Source organism: Actinia tenebrosa, unplaced genomic scaffold (assembly GCF_029948245.1).
Source record: "Actinia tenebrosa isolate PJP-AT-01 unplaced genomic scaffold, QUT_ActTen_1.0 PGA_scaffold11__36_contigs__length_13525064, whole genome shotgun sequence".
Taxonomy (NCBI): domain Eukaryota; kingdom Metazoa; phylum Cnidaria; class Anthozoa; order Actiniaria; family Actiniidae; genus Actinia; species Actinia tenebrosa.
In genome coordinates this window covers 3,020,824-3,033,029 of record NW_028292571.1, presented here as the reverse complement: position 1 = coordinate 3,033,029, position 12,206 = coordinate 3,020,824, and positions in this window count along the sequence as shown.

Genomic DNA, 12,206 nt, shown 5'->3' with positions numbered 1-12,206 from the left:
TAGGTAGATGCCAAAATCGGCTCGCGCGTGATGCCAGAGCGTTGTTTTAATGAAATTTTAAGACTAAAAGCTCTATTGTGCACTGGTCAGTTGCAAAAACTGGTAAACTTTGCCAAATCGTTTATGATATTCGCGATGAACTTCATAATGCTTTTGTCAGATCATTTTGCCCTGGGCCTAGAAGTTTAATATTTATGCAAAATATGGTTTCATACTATTCGAAAAATTTGCATGTTGTTTACGAACTGTTAAATTTGTCCCTGACTAACTGAAATTGAGTAAGGGTAGTTTTAAATGCCAGTTATTTTCTAAACTTTTTCCCACAGGGTTTCAGAGGTTTGGGTTAACAACCTCGACCACGTGACTAATCGGTAGTACAAAAAGTGATAAAAACCCCTAAAAGTAAACTAACTAACCTGAGTATCAGTCCTCCAACTCTGTCAATAATGGACTACTTCGACGATAAGGCGGCCATCTAGCTTGGGGACAAAGCAAAACAACGATGACTTATGGGGTCTGCCGATTATTTATATTCGCATAAATTGCAATGCGTTCAAAAATCATAACTCGGGAACCAAATGGTGAATTTTTTAAAAACCGGAATATTTAAACTTTGTATCGTAATCTTCTTTTTGGCAAAATTAATAAAATTTGTTTTGAATAGTTCCCTCTTACAGAATTTTTCCTTTTTTTGTCAAAAAGAAGATTACGATACAAAGTTTAAATATTCCGGTTTAAAAAAAAATTCACCATTTGGTTCCTGAGTTATGATTTTTTAAATAAACATTTTTGATGGCATATCAAGGGTTGTGATGTTGTCATAGCAACGTCTTATATCATTTTTTCATGTCCATTCTCGACTTTCACATCCCCATAATGCCTTACGTCTTTGGGGGGTAACCAATCAAAAAACTGTCCCAAATTAAAAGCTTTCTTAATTGAATGTATACTATACCTGCTTTTATCTATACAATACTGATTATCAGTTTATTCCAAGTTATTTTTGCGTGTACGGATCATGAAGAGTTTTGGTCTTACAGAAAATGTATGGACTTACGAAAAAATGTTTAAAATTTTCCTTAAACGTCTTCAAGCTTCTATCTATTTCAGTTTTTTACTTCTTCATTTTATCTTTGGATACCAAAAAAGGTATTTTCGACATTGTCTGATCAGCCTTCAGCAAAATAAGTGGGGTTTTACCCTCTGGTTAACCCCAAAGACGTAAAGGATTATGGGGATGTGAAAGTCGAGAATTGTGACTGTTTGGTTTATGGTCTTTGGCTATATAGATTTACTTGCTGTCATATTATTGCCATATTAAATTTTTTTAAGTTCATAATGTGAAGGCACAAAAAACTATCCAGCTAGCCTCCTTAATGAAGGATAATTTTAATTTTTTGCGCTATATAAGTAATAAAATAATAATAATAATAATAATAATAATAATAATAATAATAATAATAATAATTATGGCAAGTTTTATTTGTCTGTATATATCGTGTTTACATTGACCAGCGGACTAAGTCTAGGCTGGTTAAGTTCATCATTTTTTTTCAATCCTTTCTTCAGCTTATGCATATTCATAGAACTTCTTGACTATATTAACGTTCTGGCTTAAAATCCATTTCTGATCCATTATTATTATTATGATCATCATATGACTTTCGTGTGTTTGTACGAGGGTGCTACGACAAAATTAGCATGATCAACTTATTAAAGAAAGTATCCGCGCTGACGAAGCGACGCCGGCGCTGCTTGGCACGGATAGTGCAGCGGTAAATACTCCGAGCGTACAGCTGATTCAAACCAGAAAGACCGTTGGTTGGAAGGTAAGTGAGCCCTAATAGACCTATCCCGAATTCGCTTGACTGATCACGAAACTGGTTTCAAGTCGAGGTTGAACTTGATGAATAAAAGAATCAAGTTCAGTCTTGACTTCAAACCATTGTTTCGTGACCAGTCGAGTGAATTCGGGATAGGTCTATTAGTATCTTTTTTAGAAACAAACATCTTGATATATCAGTGAACTCTCTATTTACTGTATTTAGTATCTACGATTAAGTGAAACAAACATACCGATATATAACCCAACTGTGATTGGCGTGCAGCCTTAATTCATCTTTTCAATGTTGTCGACGCCATTACAGTAACGAAGCTTATTTGCACCCTGGAAGCCCCATAATGCCTTGCGATCAAAGATGGGCACCCGTCGTCGAAGTAGTGCATTGCTAAAACTATGCTCAAAATTATTTCCTAAAGGATTGTTGGGTGGTTAGCTCACGGGCGCCAGAGCCTCCTCCACGTTTAATTGGGATAGAACTAACGCATCATGAATGTTTTCGACCAATCTCGTATCTATACTAGAGCCAACGTTCCTTTTGGTCAGCGCCGAGAAACGAGTACTTATACCAAGAGAAACGGGCTCTAGGTACGAGAATGGTTTTCAAAAGTCGAGTAAAGCCGCTATGGAATAGCCTGCGAAAACTGACACTTTCCGAGTGGAGACTGGGGCGAGTCAGATAAAAATCGCAATTTCTCTACTCAAAAAAGAGAAAAAAGTGGAAATTGTTTTTGAACAAGTTTCTTATTTAGTTTCCGAAAGAAAAATGCCTAAACTTTATTAGTTTCATGCTTTTAGTTGCATGCGCAGAAAAATGCGCAGTGCAAAATAAGGGAATTACCTTAAATATCTCAAACTGGGCATGAACGGGACACATTGGGAGTAAAGAAAATCTACACATTTTTAAAAGCATTAAAATACTTGAAATTATCTATAAGACAAACTTGGCTTTGTTCTTTCAATACAAATGCAATATTTTAAACTGACCAATGCTATACTCTTAACCAAAACACCCAAATGGGTGCATCTTATGGAAAATGTGTTACTACTTCTAGATCTTGAATTGAAAAAAATTATGGATAATGAATTTATAGCATAGCTAGCCATCATGAAATATGGTGTATTGCAGTACAAACATTGAAAGTGTCTATGCAACAGACAGCTCCTTCCATCCTTTTTGTTTTACTAAAATCATCACTCTGAAATATAAATTCCTGTTCTATATTTTCCTCCCCAAAGAATGATCTTTATTTTAGAGAAAAACTTCCATAATATTAAATTGTTATTTGCTTGACCTCTTTCGAACTATTAATATTCTAATTATTTTTCTCTTAGTTTCAAGGGCTATTGCGTTTAATCAATGGAACTCCTTCTCTGGAACTGTTCCATGCATTCTTACCGCGGTAAAAAGGTGGAATTTTAACTTTGGACTATAAGTGGACACACTGTTGTATTTTCGATTCTTTTCTTTACATTTTAACACAAAGTATGATCTCGACTTGCTATTCTTCCCGCACTCTCTCTCTCTCTCGATCTCGATCTACACGTGCGAATATGCAAATTAAGTTCATAGTCCTTTACGTCATGATCTCGCACAAACATCATTGGTCGGATTGAAGAACTATGTACAAACTTCTGCTATCATATTGAATGATGTTTTCACAGCTATTACACATCAATACTGTGTCAGTGCTGTTGTGAATACGATTTAGTTTTCAAGGTCTTTTATTTGACAGTTTATTGCGTCAAGTTCGTAACAGGATTTTTATAGTATTTTAGTACATAGTGTCTTCAATCGGATATTCCCTTAAAACAACAATTTCATAATTTGGCAAGGGCAATCCGTAGGGCTTGGTGTGTCCATAACATAGTCTAACACCGGTGTTGCTTGATTAAAAGTACAGCAAAGAGAGATGACAAATGACATTTTGACCAAGACAACACCTTATGCCTTCTTTCAGTAAACTGCACTGGTCTTTTACTCAAGCACCTCCTATGTTTTTATTAACCTTACATTCAAATGGAGTGTCCCCAAGGTTTGAAGTTCATCCTACTAATAAATCACTTGTTGAGGGGCGCTTTTTTTTAACGGGAGGGTAGGTTTAAAAGCAATTCTTTCTTACCTTGTGTATGGTCCCGGGGGGGGGGGGGGGGGGGGGGGGAAGGGTACTCCCCTATACTCGCTATACGGGTACGTGCCGCCAAACAGGTTATGGTTTTCAGCGATTCTACTCTGGAACAGGGTATATAAAATCGCGGTCGCTCTGGAACGGGGTATATGAAATCACGCTCTCTCCTTTCTGGAACAGGGTTTTCAGCGATTTTGCTCTGGAACAGGGTATGAATTTCAGCAATTTTTACTCTGGAACAGGGTCAGGGTTCGGAGGGCTCAGCGGCACATTCCTACCCTAAACGGGCAAGAGTACCCCCCCCCCCCACCCCCCGGGTTTATGGTTACCTATTTTACTTTGATCCTGGCCTGTAGGTGGCTGTATTCTTGCTTCAATTTTTTATCGAAGAACCTAGACCTTACCTGGGAGTGAACCTGTACCTTCAACTTACCTCCTTTCCTGTAGCCAGTGAATCTGTGCTAGCTGTAGACTGACAAGGTGTTTGTTGAGGGGAAAGGTTTGAAAGTTACTTAAAGCATAATGCTTGTACTGTCTATTATATTGTATTGTCTATTATATACGACGTTTGTATTGTCTATTATATACGACAATAATAATTAGAAGAACAATCTAAATTTAATAGAAAATTTCACTTTCTTTTTTTTTTTCCCTCTCTCTCTCTTTTCTTCTTCAAAAACATTCAAATGTCATATAAATAGTAGGGGAGGAGGTCGGTAACAAAAATAAATTAATTAATTAAAAAAAAAATAATAATAATAATGAAAAAAATTACCAACGTATATAAGAAATATAAGGAAAAGAGACAGAAAATTTTATGTATAGCTTTATGTGTATATTTGTATATTGTATTTATTATTTTTAAAAAATAATAATAATAATAATACTTGTACATGTAATGAGTGGCATATTAATGACCTAATAAAATTTTGCCTGAATAACAAATGTCTTGTTTATTGCCTACAAAAAAGCAATGTAATAATGAGAAGAAAAATGGAACGGGATAAGGTGAGTAAGAAAAATTTGCCAAGCCAAGCATCGTGAGGCATGGGTAAGTTAAAGTGCCTAATGACCATGAGGTGCCAGGGATGTGATACAGACGCCTAGGGTTCTGGGAAGGAAAAAGAAAATAAATGAGATCGTTAAAATTGGTAATTTTTTAGCCGGGAAAAACACGCAATAGACCTTTTTCGTGGTGTGACAATGTTTTCCCAATTCAGCGTGACAAACCTCTAGGGGAATGAAGAGCTATTTTGAAACTCGTCAGGATATCATCGTTATTCCTTTCGTATGAATTTTTCACGTGTGTGTGATTCAAAAGGTGCCAAAACTTCGGTCGATTGTTTACAAGTATTATGAACCACACTCACCGGGCCTATCCGGGCCGATCCAAACGCGTGTAAATGACGTCACCGTGTTTGATTGACGGCAGTCTATTGCAAAGTGCACGTCGCGATTTTTGTCTGGGGTGGCCGCGTAGCAATGCAAGCGCCGGTAAAGGATTTCCTCGGGAACCAGGGTATTCACCTCTCACATTGTCCACAGACATCAAGGTGTTCACTGGTTTTCACTGGACCAAAAAGTGAATGCCCCGGTAATGTCCGAAGGGGTGAGGGAGGGGGGGTGCCGGGCTTTAAATTGAGTCATGCATAATAAACAAGCCTAAGAATACAAGGGAACCTTGGTTATTTAGCTTTATTTTTCGTTCCCTAATAACCAAGCGAACAATACTCTAGGGAACCTTGGCTATTTAGCTTCATTTTTTGTTGGCCAAAAACCAAGCTAAGATTACAAGCAAAGCTTGGTTATTTAAATTCATTTTTACTTCACTAATAACCAAGTTAAGAATGGGAACTCAGTATGGTTAATTAGCTTCATTTTTCGTTTCCCCAAAACAAAGACAAGAATACCAAAAAAAATTGGTTATTTAGTTTCATTTTTGTCCTTCAAAAAACTAAAGTAAGAAAAAAGCACAACTTGGTTATTTTAGCTTCATTTTATATTTTGAAATAACCAAGGTATATACCAAAAAAAATTGGTTATTTAGTTTCATTTTTGTCCTTCAAAAAACTAAAGTAAGAAAAAAGCACAACTTGGTTATTTTAGCTTCATTTTATATTTTGAAATAACCAAGGTAAGACAAAAGCACACCTTCGTTAATTTAACTTTTGGCTTCGAAATAGCCAATTTTGACCATTTTCGAGCAAAGAGAATGGACTATAGCCCATGGTTTTGACCGATTTTGGACTATTTTCACACTTCTTGAAAGTATATGCTTTATTTATAAAGCATGAAAAATAGGTCATTTTTGTTGCATTTTCGAGCAACAAGCATGGACTTTAGCCAATGGTTTTGACCAATTTTTGACCATTTTCACACCTTTTGAAAGTATATCCATCATTTATGAAGCATGAAAATTAGGACAATTTTGTCCATTTTCGAGCAAAAAGCAGGGACTATAGCCCATGGTTTTGACTGATTTGGGACCATTTTCACACTTTTTGAAAGTATATGCATTATTTATGAAGCATGAAAAAGAGGTCATTTATGAGCATTTTCGAGCAAAAAGCATGGACTATAGACCATGGTTTTGACCGATTTTGGAACATTTTCACACCTTTTGAAACTATGTGCATTATTTATGAAGGATGAAAAATAGGTCATTTATGGGCATTTTCGAGCAAAACGTATGGGCTATAGCCCATGGTTATGATCGATTTTGGACCATTTTCACACCTTTTTAAACTATATGCATTATTTATAATTGTTGAAAAATAGTTCATTTTTGAGCAAAAAGCATGGACTATAGCCCATGGTTTTGATCGATTTTGGACCATTTTCACACCTTTTGAATCTATATGCATTATTTATGATTATTGAAAAATAGGTCATTTTTGAGCAAAAAGCATGTACTATAGCCCATACTTTTGACCGATTTTGGACCATTTTCAAACTTTTTGAAACTATATGCATTATTTATGAAGGATGAAAAATAGGTCATTTATGTGCATTTTCGAGCAAAAAGCATGGACTATAGACCATGGTTTTGACCGATTTTGGACCATTTTCACACCTTTTGAAACTATATGCATTATTTATAAAGGATGAAAAAGAGGTCATTTATGGGCATTTTCGAGCAAAACGTATGGGCTATAGCCCATGGTTATGATCGATTTTGGACCATTTTCACACCTTTTGAAACTATATGCATTATTTATGATTGTTGAAAAATAGGTCATTTTTGAGCAAAAAGCATGGACTATAGACCATACTTTTGACCGATTTTGGACCATTTTCACACCTTTTGAAACTATATGCATTTTTTATGAATGATGAAAAATAGGTCATTTTTGAACAAAAAGCATGGACTATAGCCCATTATTCTACCGATTTCGGACTATTTTTACACGTTTTCAAACTATAATGCATTATTTTGAAGGATGAAAAATAGGTCATTTTTGAGCAAAATGCATGGACTATAGCCCATGGTTTTGACCGATTTTTGACCATTTTCACACTTTTTGAAACTATATGCATTATTTATGAAGCATGAAAATTAGGCCATTTATGGGCATTTTCGAGCAAAAAGCATGGACTATAGACCATGGTTTTGATCGATTTGTGACCATTTTCACACCTTTTGAAACTATATGCATTATTCATGAAGCATGAAAAATAGGTCATTTTTGAGCAAAAAGCATGGACTATAGACCATACTTTTGACCGATTTTGGACCATTTTCACACCTTTTGAAACTATATGCATTATTTATGAAGCATGAAAAATAGGTCATTTTTGAACAAAAAGCATGGACTATAGCCCATTATTCTACCGATTTCGGACAATTTTTACACGTTTTCAAACTATAATGCATTATTTTTGAAGGATGAAAAATAGGTCATTTTTGAGCAAAATGCATGGACTATAGCCCATGGTTTTGACCGATTTTGGACCATTTTCACACTTTTTGAAACTATATGCATTATTTATGAAGCATGAAAACTAGGTCATTTATGGGCATTTTCGAGCAAAAAGCATGGACTATAGACCATGGTTTTGATCGATTTTGGACCATTTTCACACCTTTTGAAACTATATGCATTATTTATGAAGCATGAAAAATAGGTCATTTTAGAGCAAAAAGCATGGACTATAGACCATACTTTTGACCGATTTTGGACCATTTTCACACCTTTTGAAACTATATGCATTATTTATGAAGCATGAAAAATAGGTCATTTTTGAACAAAAAGCATGGACTATAGCCCATTATTCTACCGATTTCGGACTATTTTTACACGTTTTCAAACTATAATGCATTATTTTTGAAGCATGAAAATTAGGTCATTTTTGAGCAAAATGCATGGACTATAGCCCATGGTTTTGACCGATTTTGGACCATTTTCACACTTTTTGAAACTATATGCATTATTTATGAAGCATGAAAATTAGGTCATTTATGAGCATTTTCGAGCAAAAAGCATGGACTATAGACCATGGTTTTGATCGATTTTGGACCATTTTCACACCTTTTGAAACTATATGCATTATTTATGAAGCATGAAAAATAGGTCATTTTTGAGCGAAAAGCATGGACTATAGACCATACTTTTGACCGATTTTGGACCATTTTCACACCTTTTGAAACTATATGCACTATTTATGAAGCATGAAAAATAGGTCATTTTTGAACAAAAAGCATGGACTATAGCCCATTATTCTACCGATTTCGCACTATTTTTACACGTTTTCAAACTATAATGCATTATTTTTGAAGGATGAAAAATAGGTCATTTTTGAGCAAAATGCATGGACTACATCCCATGGTTTTGACCGACTTTGGACCATTTTCACACTTTTTGAAACTATATGCATTATTTATGAAGCATGAAAATTAGGTCATTTATGGGCATTTTCGAGCAAAAAGCATGGACTATAGACCATGGTTTTGACCGATTTTGGACCATTTTCACACCTTTTGAAACTATATGCATTATTTATGAAGCATGAAAAATAGGTCATTTTTGAACAAAAAGCATGGACTATAGCCCATTATTCTACCGATTTCGGACTATTTTTACACGTTTTTAAACTATATGCATTATTTATGATTGTTGAAAAATAGGTCATTTTTGAGCAAAAAGCATGGACTATAGACCATACTTTTGACCGATTTTGGACCATTTTCACACCTTTTGAAACTATATGCATTATTTAGGAAGCATGAAAAATAGGTCATTTTTGAACAAAAAGCATGGACTATAGCCCATTATTCTACCGAGTCCGGACTATTTTTACACGTTTTCAAACTATAATGCATTATTTTTGAAGAATGAAAAATAGGTCATTTTTGAGCAAAATGCATGGACTATAGCCCATGGTTTTGACCGATTTTGGACCATTTTCACACTTTTTGAAACTATATGCATTATTTAGGAAGCATGAAAATTAGGTCATTTATGGTCATTTTCGAGCAAAAAGCATGGACTATAGACCATGGTTTTGACCAATTTTGGACCATTTTCACACCTTTTGAAACTATATGCACTATTTATGAAGCATGAAAAATAGGTCATTTTTGAACAAAAAGCATGGACTATAGCCCATTATTCTACCGATTTCGGACTATTTTTACACGTTTTCAAACTATATGCATTAATTATGATTGTTGAAAAATAGGTCATTTTTGAGCAAAAAGCATGGACTATAGACCATACTTTTGACCGACTTTGGACCATTTTCACACTTTTTGAAACTATATGCATTATTTATGAAGCATGAAAATTAGGTCATTTATGGGCATTTTCGAGCAAAACGTAGGGGCTATAGCCCATGGTTATGATCGATTTTGGACCATTTTCACACCTTTTTAATCTATATGCATTATTTATGATTATTGAAAAATAGGTCATTTTTGAGCAAAAAGCATGTACTATAGCCCATACTTTTGACCGATTTTGGACCATTTTCAAACTTTTTGAAACTATATGCATTATTTATGAAGGATGAAAAATAGGTCATTTATGTGCATTTTCGAGCAAAAAGCATGGACTATAGACCATGGTTTTGACCGATTTTGGACCATTTTCACACCTTTTGAAACTATATGCATTATTTATAAAGGATGAAAAAGAGGTCATTTATGGGCATTTTCGAGCAAAACGTATGGGCTATAGCCCATGGTTATGATCGATTTTGGACCATTTTCACACCTTTTGAAACTATATGCATTATTTATGATTGTTGAAAAATAGGTCATTTTTGAGCAAAAAGCATGGACTATAGACCATACTTTTGACCGATTTTGGACCATTTTCACACCTTTTGAAACTATATGCATTTTTTATGAATGATGAAAAATAGGTCATTTTTGAACAAAAAGCATGGACTATAGCCCATTATTCTACCGATTTCGGACTATTTTTACACGTTTTCAAACTATAATGCATTATTTTTGAAGGATGAAAAATAGGTCATTTTTGAGCAAAATGCATGGACTATAGCCCATGGTTTTGACCGATTTTGGACCATTTTCACACTTTTGAAACTATATGCATTATTTATGAAGCATGAAAATTAGGTCATTTATGGGCATTTTCGAGCAAAAAGCATGGACTATAGACCATGGTTTTGATCGATTTCTGACCATTTTCACACCTTTTGAAACTATATGCATTATTCATGAAGCATGAAAAATAGGTCATTTTTGAGCAAAAAGCATGGACTATAGACCATACTTTTGACCGATTTTGGACCATTTTCACACCTTTTGAAACTATATGCATTATTTATGAAGCATGAAAAATAGGTCATTTTTGAACAAAAAGCATGGACTATAGCCCATTATTCTACCGATTTCGGACAATTTTTACACGTTTTCAAACTATAATGCATTATTTTTGAAGGATGAAAAATAGGTCATTTTTGAGCAAAATGCATGGACTATAGCCCATGGTTTTGACCGATTTTGGACCATTTTCACACTTTTTGAAACTATATGCATTATTTATGAAGCATGAAAACTAGGTCATTTATGGGCATTTTCGAGCAAAAAGCATGGACTATAGACCATGGTTTTGATCGATTTCTGACCATTTTCACACCTTTTGAAACTATATGCATTATTTATGAAGCATGAAAAATAGGTCATTTTAGAGCAAAAAGCATGGACTATAGACCATACTTTTGACCGATTTGGACCATTTTCACACCTTTTTAAACTATATGCATTATTTATGAAGCATGAAAAATAGGTCATTTTTGAACAAAAAGCATGGACTATAGCCCATTATTCTACCGATTTCGGACTATTTTTACACGTTTTCAAACTATATGCATTATTTTTGAAGGATGAAAAATAGGTCATTTCATTTTTGAGCAAAAGCATGGACTATAGCCCATGGTTTTGACCGATTTTGACCATTTTCACACTTTTGAAACTATATGCATTATTATGAAGCATGAAAAATAGGTCATTTATGGGCATTTTGAGCAAAAAGCATGGGACTATAGCCCATGGTTTTGACCGATTTTGGACCATTTTCAACCTTTTGAAACTATATGCTTATTTTGAAGCAGGTCATTTTTGAGCCATGGAGACTGAATTTTGGACCATTTTCACACCTTTGGTTATGAAGCATGAAAAATAGTCATTTTTGAGACAAAAGCATGGACTATAGCCCATGGTTTTGACCGATTTCGGACCATTTTTCACACTTTTAAACTATATGCATTATTTTGAAGCATGAAAAAGAGGTCATTTTTGAAGCGAAAATGCATGGACTATAGCCCATGGTTTTGACCGATTTTGGACCATTTTCACACCTTTTGAAACTATATGCATTATTTATGATGATTGAAAAGATATGGGCATTTTCGAGCAAAAAGCATGGACTATAGCCCATGGTTTTGACCGATTTTGGACCATTTTCACCCCTTTTGAATCTATATGCATTATTTATGAAGGATGAAAAATAGGTCATTTTTGAGCAAAAAGCATGGACTATAGCACATACTTTTGACCGATTTTGGACCATTTTCACACCTTTTGAAACTATATGCATTATTTATGAAGCATGAAAAATAGGTCATTTTTAGCCATTTTCGAGCAAAAAGCATGGACTATAGACCATGATTTTGACCGATTTTGGACCATTTTCACACCTTTTGAAACTATATGCATTATTTTTGAAGAATGAAAAATAGGTCATTTTTGAGCAAAAAGCATGGACTATAGC